Below are 20,443 nucleotides of genomic sequence, written 5' to 3'. Positions count from 1 at the left end.
TAAAAATTATTATTCTCTCAGTGGGCTGAGACAGCATGTAGGTGACATATGTGTTCTCTAGGGGAAGGAGTGGAACATCTGAATGTATGACAAGCCCTTGCTTCAGGAAAATAAATGCATCTTTGTGACTAATGCGAAATTAAGTGAATTTTATTTTGGTCTCATTTAGAAGAGGTGTCTTGGAGTACATTCATGAATACAACACAAAGATACAGTATTAGTCCTTCAGAGATGGCAGCTAGGTTTCTGACTCACCTCACTATAAGTATTAAGACAATTATATTTTTTTTTACCCATAAAAATATCAACAATGAGGTTTAAGAATAAAAAAAGTTTTCTTTTTATTTTCATGCATGATATTGATCTTATAGTAGCAATGGGAAATAAGAACTGAGTTTGGATATGAAAATAGTTTACTAAATATTTCCTTGAATTATTAAAAAAAAAAATTACAAAATACAAGCCAAATACTTATAATTCATAATGAAAACCTGGCTATTCTAAGGTAGAACATATTTTTTTTCCTTAATTTTTATTAAAACCGAAACAAAGTACATGCAAAATCTAATGTTTGCAAATTAGGATATACAATAGACATATGACAGTAAGAAATTGTCTTCGTTTGCCATTTTATTGATGTTTATTCTCCAAAGAAATGGGAATCTCACATCACAAAATGCAGTCCTCATAATGTATTTTTGAGAAAAGAAGTTTGATTTCTTGCATTCTTGACACTTTTAACCTTTCTAATTCTTCGGAGTTGCCTTGCCGCAAATAAAATAAAATAAATAAAATAAAGTAAGAAACAGAGAGGAAGGAAGGAAAGAAAGAAGGAAGGAAAGAGGGAAGGAAGGAGGGAAGGAAGGAAGGACCACAAACAAACAAACAAAAATCCCTTATTTTTAGGCAAATAAAGACTTTGGAGATTGTATGATTTTGTCTTGCCTTCCCTTGTTTAAACTTCCCTTCCCTTCCCTGCAGTAGTCAATGCATTTAGCGAAAATCCTAAGAAGAAGGTAGAAAGTAGCATGGGCATTGTTGATCTCAGAAATGGATGATGTCTTGCTTTTGGCTTTGTTGTACCTGTGGTCAGCAGAACATCAGCACATTCAATATATTGTCCCCAAAAGATGAAATCTATGAAATCTACAAAGAAATAGGAAGGGTCATGTTGCTGTTCCGTAACAGACAGAGTGTGGCTGTCAAGCTAAGAGTAGATGGGAAATGAAAACTGTTCCTGCCTTCCATAATAGGGCTGCACAAAAAAGTCGTGAAGGTTTTTTATGCCCTAGCATGGGTAGAAGTGATACAAGAAAGATTAAACTATAGTACATTTGACATTACAAGTCAAAAGCAAGTCACCAATCTGCAGATTTTCAGAGCAAAACACTTTGAGACAGCTAACATGTAAAAATGAAACAGAAAATATGTCAAGAAGGAGTGAGGTGGAGAGTGGTAGAATGTATATCTGTGGTCTAGGCTCAATAGAAAATTGAATTCTGATCATGGACCTGAAAAGGTAATCATATCTTATTAAAATTTTATGCAACTACCATTTTCCTGTAATAGAGAGAAAAATTTTGGAACTGTTAGCAGGATAGGTTTTTGTAACCTGCTGATACTGTACTTTTGAACTTTAAGGTTTCAAACACCTATTTTATTCTATTTTATTTTATTTTTTGATGACGGAATTTCATTCTGTGTTTAATAACAACAATTACCACTCCTGGAACTCAGCTATATTTGCCTTGTGTACTTATGGTTCTGAAAGTTTGAGCAAACTAAAGATGTAAGAATAAAACTGCTGAGGTGCTTACCCATCACTGGGTCACCTTGCTGATGAGGCTATTCCTGTGTAGGAATAGCATGGTGACATGATTTTTTGCATTGTCTCTATCCACAGTACGGACAGCAGAGATGAGAACTGTGAGTTTGTACAAAGACTGTGGATCACACTTGTTGCTTGCGCTGTCAAGAATCAGCGAAAACCTATATCCATTTCATTAGTACAAAAATCTGAGTACATCGAGCAAAATTTAGCAGTATGTGAAGGAGAAGAAGTAAATTTTTCTTTCTCTAATCTTTCGTTTTTAATCCTTTCAAGTTTGTATGTGAATTACTGTTTGACTTCAGTGCTGTTAATGTGGGTACTTAGAAAAACCCTAGATTTCAGTCTCCTAGTGATTAGTTCTCCTAGTACCTATTTCAGCTGAATCCTACCTCAAAAACCTATCTTCTTCCTGAGATGGAAGAGATTTGCATGTGAATGTGAATCCAGTGTTTCTTCTACACTGTAAAAAACAATACAGTGACATTATCATTCTTAGGTGCGGTGGGGAAAAAAAAGTCGTTTTCTCCCTGAAGTTAAAAAAAATGGTAACCCCCGAGGGGGTGGTATCTCTTGATGTTGACTCAATCAACACCCCTGCAAAATTTAAACATCACACCAGACCGGAAAAGAAGGATGATGAGGTAGCTGGAGTAGTAGTAGTCATGTTCTGAGACCACAAGGAGAGAGAGAGAGAGGCCAGGAGCCCCTCTGGGGGGCCAAGGCCCCCCATACCCCATCTGGGGTTGCAGAAACTTGGAAACAGTGTTAAACTGGACTGAGTTCTGTGGCTAGAAAGCTGGGGGAGTTTTCTGCACTGTGAGTGGGCAGCAGAAAACAGAAAAGCGGTGGCAGAGGCAGCGCTGAGTGGAAAGCTATGGCTGAAAGACAAGAAAATAGCCGGCAACTAGCAATGTGGTACATAGCCAGGCTGAGGAATGTAGAGAGATATCCTGCAAGGAGAGAGAGAGCTGGCAACAGAGCAGAGAAAGCTCAACAAAGACAGTTTTGGGATAAGAACTGAATCAAATTCCCCCAAAACCCCTTTGAGACCCCTCCTAGGAGGAGGGGGTGAACTCCTACTTGAGAGGAGCCTTGGAATGCAGCAGCACTGGAGAGAGAAGCTGAGAAGCTCAAGACATCCTGGAAGCTGGACCGGGATGTCCGGACTGAATGTGGGGGAAGTCGCCTTGTCCCCCGTCTCCCCCCACTGCTGCCACACCAGCAGTTTTGAGACAGAGCAAAGAAGCTCTGATAGGACGCTTGGGGCAAAGACTGAAAGCTGCCCTAAATGTTCTGACTCAGGGGGAGCTTAAATCCCCTGAGGAAGGGACTGTCACAAACACCCCTGCACGTTGTGATATGACGTGGTGAGGCGAACCTTTGTCCTGGTTGTTGCAGTCCATGGGGGAGGGAGACCTTCGATTGGAGTCGAAGGGTTGAGAGGAGACCCCCTTGTGTGTAATGGAAAGAGATCCATCTACAACTCCAGCTACGACTGCTGCATTGAAGAAGAGAGAGACTGCTGCCCTGAACGTGGAAAGGATCTTTCTTCCCTTCTGGACTTTTATTGGAGGGAAAAGATATTTGATCCAATGTAAATACTGCTTTATCATAGGAGAAATAGTTAGGATTGTGTATATAATGTATTATAATATTTATTTGTGTAATAATTGTAATATAATTCCCTTCCCCCCATATTGAGTCTTGTGTTGTGTCTGGAAAACCCCTCTCACACTGGGGTGAGTTGTGGGAGGGGGGCTTGGACTCGGAAATTGGATTTTTGGGGGTCTCAAACCACCACATTAAGTTAGTTATAAGCAAAAATACTGTTGTAGTTGCTTGTGTTAAAGTATAGAGCGCCAGACATGAAACCTTTTCTCTTCAGTTAAAAATGAGAGTAACTAGGTAGTGCCTGGACATAGAGGAGGTTTCAAAATTTATTAAGCTAAGGTGAAAAACAGCATCTTGTGAAACAGCTGTGCAACAGCAGACTTTATTTCTGAATTCCCCTTTATACTAGCTTTAATCAAGACAGTTGTTACAAATTCTTCTGGGTGCCATAGCCAAAGGGAACTGCTTTAAATCCTTGGATTTATTTGTTTTCCACATATTGTGCACCTTTCAAATACATTACCCAAAATATAAACATTCCCAAGTCAAATTACAGAATAAAATGGTATGAATGCAGTGTCAGGAAATGTTAAGAGAACTATGCGACTGAACAACTACAGAGAATGGTAAAAAGACTCAACTGCTGAATGTACTGCATTACCGATGCTAAGCTCCAATACTGGGTGGAGGAGTATGTCTATACAGACCTACTGCAAAGCCCTTAAGACCATTTTACATATTGAAACATTCAAAATTTGCATCCACATCATACAGGCTATTGCACATTAAGTCTTTCTCATGAGCAGATTATTCTCTAGTGCTAACAATCATTTTGTTCCTGGTTGACATACACAGCACTACAGTAAGCCTAGTTAATCAAAATTCAATTGCCAAGAGGCAGGAGAAATGTGTCCATGCAGTTTTCTTAATCATAAAATCATAGAATCATAGAATGGCCTGGTATGGAAAGGACCTTAAAAATCATCTAGTTCAAACCCCTATGCTGTGGTAAGGACATTTTCTTCTAGATTAGGTTGCTCAAAGCCCCATGCAACCCGACCTTGAACACTTCCAGGAATGAGACAGCCACAGCTTTTCTGGGCAACCTGTTCCTGTGCCTCATCACCCTCACAGTAAAGAATTTCTTCCTAATATCTAATCTAGACCTATTTTCTTTCAGTTTGAATCCATTCCCCCTTGTTCTGTCACTACATACCCTTGTCAAAAGTCTCTCTCCATCTTTTTTGTAGGCTCCCTTCAGGTACTGGAAGGCTGCAATTAGGTCACCCCAAAGCCTCCTCTTCTCCAGGCTAAACAATTCCAACTCCCTTAGCCCTTCTTTATAGGAAATCACTTCAAGTAAATAAGTCTGAAGGCTTTTAAACTTAATTTCCATAAAATCTACTTATGTCCCTTCTTATGTGAAATACATCTTTTTAAAATACATTCTCTGATATCAAAGACAGTGAAAGATACCAGAAAGTATATTACTGGCCCAGCAGGATTTCATGTCGAGGGAATTTGTGAGAACAGCAAGCCTACAGTTTCCTCAGTGATCTGCAGAGGATTTGCATGACAGTAAAACAGGACTAAGAAACATACCTCTGCTTGTAATCAGAGACTTGAAGGATCAATTCACAGAGAAAGGATAACCTTGCATTTTCAGATTCTATTGTGAACATACAGGTAACAAAAAGTAGGGAAAAACTAGGGATAGGCAGATTAAGAAGAATGAAAGTTGCAGGAGAAACCTCTGAGTTAATATTAAGAGTAATTCCTAAGGTGGAGCCAGGCATCTTGACAGAAGGAGTTAATGCAAAAGTTTATTAACTGAGTTACTAAGAGCAATTATAATGTGTATTCAGCATGAACAGGAGACATTACCTTTCAGGATACCAGCCCTACCTTCATTTTATGTTCATTCAGTGGCTTCTGTTAAGGCTGGGGACTTCAGCAAGAGTGCATACATTCCCAGAGAGACAAAGCAAAAGCTCGGATGACTAAATCTAAGTGACTTGGAGTCTTGTAAGGAATGCAAGGCAAGTCAAAGAATATTTCTGCAATCTTAAAACAAGTGAATATATCCACTGCAATGGAATTTCCATAGAGCTCTCTGTTATGTAATTAGATGGATTTGAATGTTCACTGCCACAAAAGACAAAAAGATAGTATGATTTAAAGAAGAGGGAAATATAAATAAGCTTCTAAAAATAAGGATTGGATCTTTTATATCTAATCACATTTTTTCTCTTCCTTTTTGTTTTGTTTTGGGTTGGGTTAAGTTTTGGGGGGATTTTGTTATTGTTCTTGGTTTTTTTTAATTTGTTAAGGTGGAAGCCTGTATTGAATTGAACATGTAAAAAACCACAAAACGAAACCAAAGGATTTTCTCTATTTTTTGTAATCTAATTGGCACAGTAGGGAGGTGATTACATTTTCCTAGTTTTATATTATGGTGTATTCAGACCTCAATTTTTCCCACTCGTCATGCACTCAGAGCTCAAAGCTGCTGTACCGTTAGTGTTCTGTATCAGCAGTGATAATCAGTGTGCACGAGTTAAAAGTTATTTATTTTCAAACTTTCAGAATATGTTCATTTCTTTCCTCCTGTGTACTCTACAAATTGACATGGGTTCACTCATTTCTGTGAGCTGAGAACACACAAATTTTGAGTATACCAATCCATATCTTGACTGTCTGCTTTGTGCCACCTCACCAGTTCTTAGAGTCAAGGGACAGAAGAAATAAACAATGCTGTATAGAATTCATTGTAAACAAGGAAATCGTATATCTGGATATCAAATTACACCTTAGTGCTGAATGACCACAATCTATTACAGGGTTATTAATTGTTATCAGAATATAAAAATAATTATAGATGAAAATCATCACAGTTATTTCAATGGCGATAAAAATTATGTTTTCCCCCAGATTCACTAGGGTGTCTTGATAATACTACCTTTGCATTTCCTTATTTGCACAGTGTCATTTACTTCACAGGTGGTATATTCATATGCTTTGTTAATTTTTCCTTGATTCATTAGGCTATTCATATATCATTCTATATCAAATGCACTCTACTTTCCAGTTTCCACATCTTTACTTAAAAGGGTAAATTAACTTTATCATAGGAGCTATGTAATCAGATATACTTGCAACCAGAAACAGTCTTTTCAAGAGCAGTAGACAGTAATGTTTAAAAAGCTAACAAAAGCAAATGCTTTTTAAAGAAAAAAATCAGTTACACTGTATTTTTAACTCTCTAATACTGTCTTTGTGTATAGGTAAGGAAAAAGGCTAAATAAGCAAAATAAACCTCCAGGGGAGGAACAAATTAAAGCTCAGATAGTATAATATGTACCATAGTATTCTGGAATGTGACATGATTACAGAAAAAAAGAAAAGACTGTTTCAGTTATATTCTGATCTTTTCTTTCTGCTGGAAGCACAAAAATTATGGTTATATCATGTGTAAGAATAATTGTCAGGAATTTTCACTGATAACCAGATGAAAGGAAAGCTCACAATATCACTGAGACTGTGTATTGATGAATAGAAAAACATTCCCCTGCTGTTAAGGTCAGCTCCCTGAGGAGCAGATTACCACATCCCCATGGCATAGCATTTAGTTCTGGAAGTGCTCTCGACTCAGTATAGGAGCTGTACGATTTTAAGACACAATTATTTCCAAAGAGTTTTTTAATCTGCAAAGGTTCAGTTGACTGTTCCCTTCCTAGTGTGAAACTGAGTCAGCATATTTCATATTTTCTTTTGTGTCAGAAGGACATGCAGTGGTAATGCAGGTTACAAAGCTCTTTGTGTTAAGGTTGGAGGCATATGTGGAATGAAGGGGTCCAATCCCTGAGTACTATTTTTGCCTATTATCTACAGGAATAATCCCTGGACTTAACTACGCTCAGGCTTTCGAGAAGATTGTAAATGAAGGCTGTCCACAAGAGGTTCAGAAGATGGCCTGACAATTAAACAGCCTGGATTATCATGCAGCATCTTGCCTTAAATTCTTTTATTTAGCAGAGTAGGAGTGTTATTGCTAAGCAGATAAGCAGCAGTTAGCTACCAAACATATACTGCCTACACTCTGCACAGGAGATGTTTCTCACTCATTAGTGTTTGCTGTAGTAGTGTATATACAAAGATTCTGCAGTAACACCAGTGTATAACATAACAGCTGAATCACAGCATTTTGCAATCTCATACCAAAAACATTGTAAAACCTAACAGTCAAGGTGAAATAGTTCAATCTAATTGTTTTGTCCATTTTTTAAAAAAAGTGCTTGAAAGTGTACCTGTAAGCTCCAGATCATTTGTGAAGCTGTTTGCAGTAAGAAAAAAAAAAAAGGTTGAGATGCTTCTCCTGACTTGCTCTTTTAACAAAATAAATAATCTCTTTCTATTTAAGAAGCACAATCGCCATTGGAAACCCAAATTATTCCACAAGCAGACCCCTGGAGACCTTGTTTGGGATTTCAACTGCTTGCGTCTTGAGTTACCCCTAACACTACCCACTGTTTTGCAGTTCCGCATCATCTTTATGGTTCACTGAGAGCATATTGGAACAGTGCAGTTTTGATTTTTATCTTATGCAAAATTAGATGTGTCCTGGTTTAAGCTGGGATAGAGTTAATTTTTCTTCCTAGTAGCTGGTACAGTGCCGTGGTTTGGATTGAGGATGAGAATAATGTTGATAACACACTGATGTTTTAGTTGTTGCTAAGTAGTGCCTACACTAAGTCAAGGACTTTTCTGCTTTGCACACCACCCCACCAGTGAAAAGACTGGGAAGCACAAGAGGTTGGAAGGAGACACAGCCAGAATAGCTGATCCCAACTGACCAAAGGGATTTCTATGCCATGTGTTGTCATGCTTAGTACATGATCTAGGGAGAAAGCTGACTAGGGGCTGCTGTTTGCAAACTGACTGAGCACTGTTCAGCGGGTGGTGAGTAATTGCGTTGTGCATCACTTGTCTTGTATATTCTGATTCTTTTATCAATATTAATATTATTCTTTTCCCTTCAGGTTTTATCCTATTAAAGTTTCTTTATCTCTGCCTGCAAATTTTACTATTTTTCCCCCAGTTTTCTTCCCATCCCACTGGGGAGGAGAGCGAATGACTGGCTGTGTGGTGCTTAGCTACCTGCTAGGTTAAACCATGACAAGGTGTCAAGTATGATGAAAGAAATAGGTTTTTATTTTAATGTTAAGTTAAACACTGGAGTCTGCCTCAACTGGGAACAGAAAGTACAACTGTACAGCTGAGCTTGGCAAGTTTATCTTACAGTAGCTTATCATATTTGGTGATTTTTTTTTTCCCCTAAGTGATAGACAGAAAATAATTATAATTATGAATTTTCATTAGCAAATACAACAATAAACAAACAATAAAATGTTATAGTAATTATAGTTCATTCTATGTAGCTATGTAGTTTGAAACTACAAAAAAGGCCTTTAGACCAAAATAATGCATATGAATAAAACTATACATATTTAAAGGTCTTAATAAAAGCATCTTTTATACTGTAATAAGCTTTCATTTAAAATCCTCTGGTGCCTTCAAAATACTTTGGGAGAAGTATGTAATTATGTTTATTTTTTCATCTGGGAATGGCATGGTTGGGGTTATTCATATATATTTATAAACATATCAAAACAACAAGCCCAGTAGCTGAATACTCCCTACTGTATGTAGGAGAGTAACATTAAAAGTCCTATTGGTCTGCCAAGATACGCTTTGTGTTTCCTAGAAAAATTCTTTAAGCTATGGTAATGGCAGTATTTTCTGATTGTGTTGCTAATGTGAAACAAGCAAAGAAAAAATATAACAGGCCTGCTCTTTCTAATATTTGTTAAGTATGATGACAGAATTTGAAGACAGATTTTTATGAAGCAAATCTGTGTGTCTGTTTAGGCAAGATCTAAGCACATGTAGAAGAACTGTAATATATAAAACATTCTGATCAGACACAATCTTGACACATTTTACATATATAAAGGATAGGCATTATTTAGGCACAAATTGGCCGAAATGTGATTTGCATATTCTAGTACTCCTTTATATACCTAATCCCTTATTTCTCTTTATTCCCAAATCTCATTTTGAAAATTATTCAGCTGGGGATTCAACAGACAGCATTATGATGCTTAGCCCTGAAACATCTAAAATGTAGGTACTCAAAACTGAATATGCAGTGCTGGTGTAGGTGCCTAGATATAACTATGAACCAAATACAGGAACCTAAATTTTTATTCAAAGCAGTCAACATGCTGAGTGCTGGTACGTTAAGCATCCCTGTATGAAACATGACTCTGAAGTTTGGAAGCTGAAGCAGTTTGCTGAGGATTCAGAGCTCTGTTTTCTTTCTGAGACATTACTGAATACCAGCTCCCCCCTCTCCTGTATCTTGTTTTCAGAACCTTCCCATTGAAGCAGCAAGTCAGAAATCGGAGTTTGACAGCAAGTTGTCTCTGATTTGCTTTCCTCAAGGTAACTGCAAATTCCATATGAATTATGTTTAATGTCTTGTTCAATAACAGACCTAATCTTTTAGGAACTTAACTTCAATTGGCTTTCACACTTAAATGTTTTCCTTTGGCAAATTGTGGTTTTTGTAATTTTAAAAGGGCTACACCTTTCTGGCAGTGAGCCCACATCTGACATTCTTACAGGTTTGTGGCACACCAGACACTTTTTTTTTCATACTCTCTAATTATCTAAGACAGTTTAAAATACATGGTAAGGACTAGGGGAGGCATTGTTCTGACAGCTTTAATTTTGACGATGCCCAGTGTCTGTTATTGTTTCCTCTTTCAAACTGGATAGTTGCTTTTACTGTTGTGCTGAGCTCTTTCTTTTTACAAGAGCATATTTGCTACAGCTATTGTCTTAGCGTGATCTAGAGACTTCCAAAGCTCCTGATGTCATAATTCTCTACAGTTTCAATGAAAGGACTAGGTCTATAGATAAGGCCTAGAAAAGACTCGTATACTCTGTGATTGGACACAAAGGAGAGCTACATAATGCGTGCTTGCCACTGCGTTAAGCCTACAGGCTCTAGGGGGCAAATTCCCCAAACTACAGTTTTTCTCAGAAGCACTTGAGTATTAAATTCTTTATAATTTCCTCAAATGAACTAATGGCTGACATAATCCTTCCTAACCCATCTCATACAATAGAACAATAGCAATCTGTTGTGTTCATCCCTTCCCACCTGTCTCATAATGTCATTTGTAAATTTTCCATTCATAATATGTTCAAGGAAAGGTTTTTGGTAATAACCTTTACAAATAAAGCTAATTTTGCTACAGTAATTACATTTGATTCTTATTTTTACATATCACTAACAGACTTCTAAAATATATTAAGCTATCTGAACTTTTTTAATAAGTAGAATGCAATTTTGTTATAGAAAAGAAAGAAATGAAAAATAGTCCTTTCATTTTAAAGATGGTAGACAATGTATAGCTTGTCTGTCCTGAAAGAATCATGGCAAGTAGGTGAAAAAAAAGAAACACCTCCCCCCAAAAAAACCCCAAAACCCAAAATCACAACCCAACTAAAATACAAGAGAAAAAAACCTTTAGAATTATTTTGTTGTTGTTGAGGAGAGTGTTGGGATTTTTTTGTTTTGGTTTGGGGTGTTTTTGTTTCTTTCCTTTTAATTTTCTTCCTACAATTAAAATAATTGTAAGATATTTTTTGTCTTTCTTACACAAGCTGGTAAAAGGAGATGTTCTAAACTAAGTATACATTAAGACAGTTTGAGCAGAAACTCATCTAGATGACTGGGGATTTCTCCGTGAACAAACACAGAGGTTAGAACATTAGTCAGTCAGGTGTGTGAGAAATTGTAGAGACTGGGAAAAAAAGCATCATGATGGTAGCAGATCTGGAAGCCATGGTGTATTTTTGCCTGAGGGCAAAAGCATGCAATCACATTACTGTGGCTTAACAAGTTACTATTTGTCATTGGAACACAGGTAATTGTCAGTGACCAAAGGAAGATGACAAAGGGAATCCTATCATTCACCAAACACTAGAGTGGAATTCATTTCTTATGTCATTCAACTCAAAGCATTCCACTCAGAACACATACAAGAGGTGTAGAAATCTAACAAATCTGTTTCATTATAATCTGTCACACCCCAGAACATAATTTTAGCCTAAATCATGCTTTACCTGCAATCTAACATTCAACCTAACCTTTGCTTCCCAACAGAAAGGGACAGAATACTATTACAAGAAAACCATATTTTTTTCTAACTTCTATCAGGTTGGTCTTCATTTCTTGAGCCTATGTAAAGAATATATGCCAAAACCCCCATAACATTTAATTAGCAGTAATGTTATTCTTTGGTGTATTTTTTCATTAAATAACAAAGAAACATATCTTCTGCCACATAAAAGACAGAATTTAGCATTTATTTTTCTGTTTAAAATGTGCAGTTTTTTCTCTTCTGAGTCTGTATCTGTCAGTTGTTTTTAAAATTAGCTTTAAGGAAAAATCTTTCTCAAGCCATTGGTTCTTATTTATGAACTAATTGTTTTGATGTTTTTTAAACAGGATAAATAATGGGCCATGTAATTTTATTATTTTTGCATAAATTTTCTCTTCCAGTTATTGCCAATGTATACGAATTCTGATAATTAATTTTGTTTGTCAGAAATAAGAATAAAGATTTCATTATGATGCATAAGTTAAAAAACAACACTTCCATAGATCGCAGGGTTTCTATTTGCTAGCTTACTAGCTTGCTAGAAGCAGATTTATCATTAAAAAACAGAAATTCAAAATGCTATTCTCTTCTAGCTTTCCAAACTTTTAAATGACAGAAATAGTAAGGACTGTCTCATTCGATTGCTGTTAGCATAATTTATCCCTTTTTTTTCCCTAAGAGAATTTCTTATGCAAGTACTTTTGAGGAACATGATTCAAATACTCTAGAATATACCAAGAAACTCAAATACATATACTTTCTCCTGATGAACATCCTAAGTTTTGTATTTCTGAATATTACTGGAATATGCAGCTCTTTTTTTTTGCAGGGGGGGAGGCGGGGGGATATTTTTTATAAAATAAATGTTGGTTTTCTCTAGTTAGGGTATTAATATAGCAAAATAGTACTCTATATTCAGAGGAGAAAATAAACTTGCTCTTCCATCTAGCTTTCATTATATTTTGCTTTTACATACATCTGATTATTAACATTCTCAGCAAATCAAATTAAATAATTATCATTATCTTTATTAAGAAGCAGTAACCAGGCTCCCTGATGTTTTCTTCTTTTGATACATCTGAAGATTTATGTTATTCCGCAACAGAAAAGAAATTCCCAAGGATCAGCTCCCTGAAAGATGAAAAGAGCATTTAAAAAAAAAAAAATTGTATCTTTACTGACTTAATTGTCAGAAACACATTTCTTCATGTTACCTATTACCCTATCTCTTTAATCACTACATTTTTTACAGTTTCAGATCAGCTTCAAATCCTTATACTTATCTGCAAGGCTAGAGATTCCAGACCTATAAAGATTGTCACTGATACGTTAAATGAAGCAGTTTTCTGGAACCAATTCTGAAATCTAATAAGAGAATGTAACTCTTTGTATAAAATAGCAGCAAAGGTCATACTGCGCACAGATTTTTTTGGGGTGGAAAGGATCAGAGATCAAATTGCTGCTATTGCTTCAGTGTCAGAAATCTTTTTTCAGGAAATTATTTTTAAAATGGCTGCCTTTTTGTTTTTAATTTCTTTATCATCTATGTACTCATGTATCAGTGAAGAGATTTTACTTTATGAGAGGCTTAAAGCCTTTTAAATTTAACAGAAATGCCTTAATCGATCCTGCTGTCTCAGAGCTTTTTGGCTTTTTTAACTTTTGTAGATTTTAGAAGTAGTTATGTAGTGAATGTAGATTTTAATGTAGCTGTATTATATCCCTTACCCTTAACATTGTAGTTACATATAGCTAACTCTGTTACCCCATTGCATATCAATCCCTCTAAATCTGTCAGTGTGCTCAGTCTTCTTTTCAAGGTAGAATTGTGGAAAAACAACTTAAAGTGTGGATCAGAAGATATCACGCAGACACAGTAACCTTCAAGCCCAGAACTTTGGAGGAACTGCAAGAACTCTGCATGCTGTAAAGATGAAGATGAGGAAGAAGGGTTCCCAAAGACCCCAAACCCAATTCCCGAAGGGGCGTGTCAGGGGGCAGAACCGGGGGGTGGACGAATCTGGAATTGGATGGACTTTATTATAAAATCATAGAACCGCTGTCTAGAGGGGCATGTCATGTATATTCCCTGGGCCTCAGGCCTGAGAACAAAGGACCTACTCTCTTTATCTTATCTTATACACTAAATTGGTCTGGAGTCTCTTTTCTCTGCAGTCTCTTAGGGTAACAATCCTGATGACCTATTTTTTAGGTTACAATATTTAAAGAAGTTCTGCAAATGTACAGAAATAAAAGAAACCGCTTTAAGATTAAGATTTTTAATACAACACAGAAAATGTTACTCAAACTTAAATAATCCATAGCCAGAGGAACTGACATCCAGAATGATGAAATATATGTGGATTCTGTTTGAATTAACATTTTTCCCCCAGCTAAAGATGAGTATTTTAGAATCTGTCCCTCCCTGTCTCTGCCTAGTTCTTAATCTAAACTTCCACTAACTTTAATTTTCCAAAACTTTTCCTAGCTCCCAGGAGCATTTCTTTTTCTAGGTGTCTATATGTTTTTCTGAGTACATATGTCACCCAGTGAAACAATTTTCTTTTATTAATCATATTCTGGTTTGCCTTTTCATATTGTTTTCTGTTGTTATTTTCATGCATTTGCTGTCACTGTAGAGATGTTTTCTTGTTATTTCCTGTTTTGCTTTAATGAAGTACACTTTGTGAGGGATTTTTTCCCCCTTTATTTTTTTTCCCTACTGACTTTCCTTCTGACATTGTTATGAGCTGTAAAATGCTGCAGTTGTCACTTCCTTTTCCATGACTGAGCAGACAAAAAATAGGTTTTTGCAGCTCACACACTTGACATAGAAAGTAACAGAGATGTTGGTTTTTTTTCAAGTTGAGTGTTGGTTTCAGTGAGTCTTATCCTTCCGTTTCAGTACCTTTCTAGTCAGCCTGCCATCATGTTTCATACTTGAAGAAAACAAAGATACTAAAAGGATGTGATATCCACTCACAGTATAAGCAAATTGACAGTAATTTTTATAACATTCAAGTTAAAATTACCTCAAAATATAATGACTGCTGCAAAATTTGAGTAAGCAGACCTAAAAAAAGAAAAAAAAAAAATCATTGAGACTGAATAAACTGTTTTGGAACCAGTTAACACTAGTGGCATGTCATAATGGCATGTAATAATACCCTTTAATGTGAAAAATATTTGTACTACAGTACTCTAAAAAAAATTAGAAAAAACTAAAGTAATATTTTTTTATATTATGTAAGTTGGTTGAAGATTTTCTAATAGCCAGAAACCAGGTGGATATACCAGGACATCTCACAGAAAATTAGACACTCACATTTGGGCAACTGAATCACTGCAATAGTTTGGAGATTAAGGGCTGTCTTAATCTGGAGAGACAACTCAGTTCAATCTGAAGTAACCTCGTACTCAACCTAATTCAGCTGTCTGTAATTCAAGGCCTTGTTTCATTCAAAGCAGCTGTGTGACCTTGGACCAATTTTACTGAGAAAATTGTTGCTAAGGTGTGATAAAGTTAATACTTTAAAATCATGAAAAATAAGAAAAATAAAAACACAGACAAAAGGGTTCCTGGTGAAATGATGAGAGTTAGAAGCTCTAAGATTCAAGGGTAAAAATAATTACATTAAAATCCTCTCCAGCCCTCCCATCCCAGCACAGGAGATCAATTAAAAGACACCAACTTAGCAATATTGAGGGTCATCCCATTGCAAATGCAGCAAAAGCTCACTTTTTTCTGTGCAACTGCATGATGAAGATAATATTGATCACTGTAGTAGTCTGTTAATCTTGGCAATATACTGTTTATAGTAGCCAATAAATGATTGCTTTTTACTCTCAAATAATGTATAATCTGTTTCTGTAGTATCTTTGCACATACTAAAAGTTGACCAAAAAGGAGACTGAATGTGATAGAATGTTAAAGTAGAAACTGAGAAAAGTTGGAAAGTGAATTCTCACATTCTCTTAAACTTATGTCTGGAAAATAACCAAGTGAAAATCAGAGATTATTCTGCTTCTTCTACAGGATTATAAAAGGTGGATATGATTCTGCAGCACTGAATTATGCCCTCTTTAGGAACCTTCACTTCCATCTGCCACGTTGTAAGTAGGAAGACCAACAAATGAATGACTACAGAGTGAAATACATGAGACTGTAGTTAACACTTTCCAGAGGGTTTAGCCCTGGAGGTAACAGTACATTAAATTGTAAGAGCTGAACTGTGTCTATGTATGTAGCTAAGTCTTCCTGCCCAAACAGGCACTACCATCAATAGTTCTGTAATCAGGTATTTCTCTATTCAGCCAAAATCAGAACAGTTGAGATATAATACACAATTACCACAGCACATAAAATGTAATGCTGTAGCAACAGTAGCATTAGAATTGTGAGACACTGGATTGTTATAAACTACTGTCTCAGACCAGCTCAAGTGTATGTGTGGGGCAGGAGGGGAGGGACAGGTCGAATTACAGGTCGAATTTCATGGAGGTGAGGTGATGGCCTTATCCCACACCTCAGCCTCTGCAAGTATCCTGGGGTAGCCCCAGAGCAGCTGTCAGTCACTGGACACCAGGAGCTCTGCCCCACAACACACCCCAGAGCCCCTGACCCAGCTCCAGAATGGCTGGAGCACTGGAGGTCCCTGCTGGGGGCGGGGGTGTGGTCACAGGGGGCAAAGCAAACAAAAGCAGCAACATGAGCTCTCAATATTTGTTTCAACCTGGATACCTGGACACGTGGTAACTGGACTTGCACAGGATCCCTGTGGTATTCTCTTTCTTTACTTCTTTTCTTAATCTTTCTTAGTGTTTTGTGTGTGTTAAGGTTGGATTGGTTGGATTTTGCTGAGTTAGTATGTGCTAAGTCAGTGCTCTGTGGAAAGCTTTAGTTTGGTTGAATATTACCCCTTAAATTTTTGCCAAGTTCCTTGTTTTTTCTAAAGTTTACCAGTGAAAGTACCTCCTGAGAAAACGAGTTCAGCTTCTCTCCTATGCATTCTCTCTTATGGTGTTAAAAGAACTGAAGGTTCTTCTAAAAATTCAGTGGGTGAATTTTTGGAGCATGGTATATTTTTAAAGTAAAACCCCTTTGCTGAGCCTGTAACTGTGGTACTGAAGTCTTACAAGTGTACCTGTTAGATAAAACTGCAGCCATAGTAATCTGTTGAGATTTAAAGAGGACAATCAATGCTTTGCTTGTTTTCATTCAGACTGCACTGCAAATTTGTTTTGCAATGACCAAAAGCGTAATAGTATCAGAAGTTACTATCACAAACACAGGGGGAAAAAAATGTAGGATGGAGAGAAAAGTTACTTCATGTAATGAAACAGAGATGCAAAGCCTTTTTTTTTATAGTAGTAGACTAGGTGAAGTAGCTGAGGAAGTTTTATTTGGGATTTTGCACAGGTGAAAAAACCAAAACACCCTGAAGCCACTTAGAGCTAGTTTTTCCAAATTCCATGATGACCAGGACATGAAGAACATATAATGACTAATTAGTATATCTCAAAAGTAGTTCTCCAGTCTAAAGCAGAGTGTTGGATTTCTAGTTGAGTACAGTACTCCCAGGGGCCTTCAGAAAGGTTAGATCACTAGATTACCGCAATAGACAGTAACCAAGATTTAATTTTTAGAAGGAAAATCATCATACTACCCACTACAAGTATTGCCTACTGCCTGATATTACCACTGGCCTTGTGAAAAGAAACAGAATAATAAAGTCCATTAAAGGTCATGGTGTTACAACTGAAAAGGACAACTATAAAAAGTAATCTTACCTTAGAAGAGCCTTGAACACAGCCACATTCACCTCTTACTTCAGTGCCATAACTTCCCATGCAGCTTTTTGCTAATTAAATTACTAATCAGAAAGAAATACAGCTCAAGGCTGCACTGAATAGTTGTATCAAAATGATGCATGTCTTACAAAGCAAAGATGGTGCTAACAACCAGACTAAATCATCAAACCAAAGACATGGATGGAAAGGGTGGGGGAGGGTTACTGAAACGAAGGTTACCAATAGTCCGGGGATGTCCAGATTTCCATACCATGACATGGAGGTCACTATTGTCTGTGCTATTAAAACAGAGAAGCGTAGAAAATGATCCCTTCTCATGAGATCAGCTGGCACAGCTGGTTCTTACACAGATCACTGAGGGCTGTCCTGCTTTATCATTTTTTGCAAAACCTTCAAGGAGACTAGGATAGATCCAGGAGGTGACCTAACAGTGAAACATTTTGGATAAATGAGGTTCATACAGGTCTGGAGCCCATTTGAGTCTTTTGCTTAGCGCTGGTTCTTTGCCTCAGACTATTTGTACAGATTTCATCAGCAATCTGAAGTTGGGAATTTACCCTTTTGAAATAGTTCAAGGTTTCTCAAAGTGAGTTTTAGTTGCACTGTATTATGGCATATGAGAAGCCTTGCAGTGTGGATGAAGACCATCATAAGGAGGCAGTGACGGTGAATAATTTTTATTGAAAGACAATTACCAAAAAGTAATTCTTTTATCTTTCTTCTATTAAAGGTACGTCTCGGTCAAAACATAGTTGTCTCATTTAATTCCGTATCAGAATTATAAAGTCTATTTTCCTTGTGTTTTTATCCTAAAAATTCTAAAATATAACTGCTGTCTTTATTTATGGCTCAATACATGATTTTGATTCTACCTACCTACTTGACCTAGCTACTTAATACAGACAGCCTTCAATTTACTGAGTACTGGAACTGTATTTCCTTTTCTATATTTATTTTACTTTAAAATAAAAAAAAAATTGCCTCAATTACAAGGAATGTGACTCAGTTGCATCTCTTTTAAACATGACCTGAACATCTGATAGTAAACTTTTATGGATATATCTATTCTTTAAGCTACAAACAAGTCTCACTCAAAAATATCTATTCAAAATGTCTCTGAAATCACGGTATTTTCTTACTAGCCTTATCATTACTGTGTAACTGCAGACGCTTTCTTTTCCTTGCTGCAAAATCTAGGAGACTTATTAAATTTAAGTCTTCCCACTTTTTACTAAAGACTTTGAAGTTTAAACAGTTTTACAAAATACCTTCAAAGGCTTTCTGTTATTTCAATGCCTTATCATTACGAAATTCTATCATATCATGAAATAATTTTCCCTTTTACACATTATTCAGATAGGAAGAGAAAGACTTTTTTTTTTTTCCCTTTTTTTCTCCTTTCCATTTGGGTATTATTATTAGATAACTTCAGACTTTCAATGTATCTAGTTTATGATAGCCAAAATTAATTGAAATCTTCTAAACTCTATTAAAAGGCAGTGTTGTTTAATTCCACTGATAATTTCTTTTGTGGACTTTCTTTCCTTCTTTCACTTATCTAGATGCTAATTTCCATTTAAGATTTTCTGAGTAAGGACTCATGATACTCATAAACGGAGACAAAAAAAATTTAGGAAGTTTAAATTTCCACAATATTTTCCTATAGAAAAATTTTGGTGTTCAATTAAAAATACACATTCAAAAGTTTACCTTAATTACTATTTTTTATTTCAGATGTTTTCATCCTTTGGAGCTGTAAAAGACAAGTGACTTTTTTCCAAATTTTTATTAACAATTGAAATTATTGGATCATGTGGCACTTTTTCATTGTACAGGGTGTATTGAACTTTCTATGAGAACAGCTTGTTATTCCAGGACACTGCAAAATATTAGATATAACATAGGATTATGAAATCCCCAAGAATTTACAATTATGTAGAGACTAAGTCATTGGCAAAAGGATCATGAAGCTGTGTGATAGGCTCAGAGACAGTAGCGAGAAAAATTTCAACCAAAGAAGGTTTTACAGAGGTTGCTGAATTGGCTGGTTGGAAGAAAGGACAGGGTAAAGGGCTGTTAGCTTTTCATTAGCTTGAGTTCTTTAATAACTTTTGCAGCTAAAAATAAAACTATCCTAGTTCCCTACCTAAAATAAGGGGGGCTTTTTAGTTTGTTTTATTTGTTTGTTTGTTTTTAATTTAAAGGCCTTTAAATAATCCTAGCTCTCTACACTGTCTACATAGATCTTTCATAAAGCCCTGACCATCTTTATTTGATCTAAATCAAACACCAGCAGACAGATGTAAGATGGCCATATTTCATCACACCTCAGGATCAAGCATGGAAGCCTTAGGAAGAACATACAAATAGAACTGCAATGTCAGTTTCTCAGCATATCATCTAAGTCTACACAACTATGTCAGTCTGATACTTTCTAGGTTCAAAGAGATGCCTTCATATTTAAGAGATTTCTAAGTATTTTGCTTCTGTAGGCTGTCCAGTGTTCTATTAAGTCTCAGTCCTCTTAAGGTACTTAAAAACCTGTGCCATGGCATTCTACATGTTTAAAGATCTCATGAAGAGTTGTCCCTTTTGTTTGTTTCGAAACTGCCATCTTCATTTGATGTGTCGTGTTTATTTATCTGTAAAAATAACACTCTGCCATTCGTGACCTTACAGACTTTTGTCACATCTCATGTCCATCATTTCTTTGCCTTAAGCTAAAGAATTCCAGACTACTTAGTCATTCATCAATGGTACTAAAGCATAGCAGGAATCTTTATGATGTTGTAGTGATGCTTTGTATTTTGTTTGTAACAATTTACATTTGTCTAGAGTACATTTATCACTTTTTTTTCTTTCATAAGCACCAAGTCTTGTATGATTCTTCTGCAATATTCCGCATTTGTCTCTCATTTTGAGTCTCTTCAGTATCATTAGAAAACTTTCTCACCTT

At 36.3% G+C, this 20,443-nt stretch overlaps 1 long non-coding RNA gene across 1 annotated transcript; it reads left to right on the top strand.

Annotated features, from left to right (window-relative positions):
• The first annotated feature begins 8,268 nt into the window (after window positions 1-8,268).
• Window positions 8,269-15,755, top strand: LOC116781835. The gene is made up of 3 exons (XR_004354995.1): window positions 8,269-8,401; window positions 9,874-9,946; window positions 15,713-15,755. It is a non-coding gene; the product is annotated as an uncharacterized LOC116781835 (long non-coding RNA).
• The last annotated feature ends 4,688 nt before the right edge of the window (window positions 15,756-20,443 follow it).

This window comes from Chiroxiphia lanceolata, chromosome 2 (assembly GCF_009829145.1).
Source record: "Chiroxiphia lanceolata isolate bChiLan1 chromosome 2, bChiLan1.pri, whole genome shotgun sequence".
NCBI classification, from domain to species: domain Eukaryota; kingdom Metazoa; phylum Chordata; class Aves; order Passeriformes; family Pipridae; genus Chiroxiphia; species Chiroxiphia lanceolata.
Note: the sequence above shows the minus strand (reverse complement) of the source record. Positions and strands in the feature narration are given on the sequence as shown.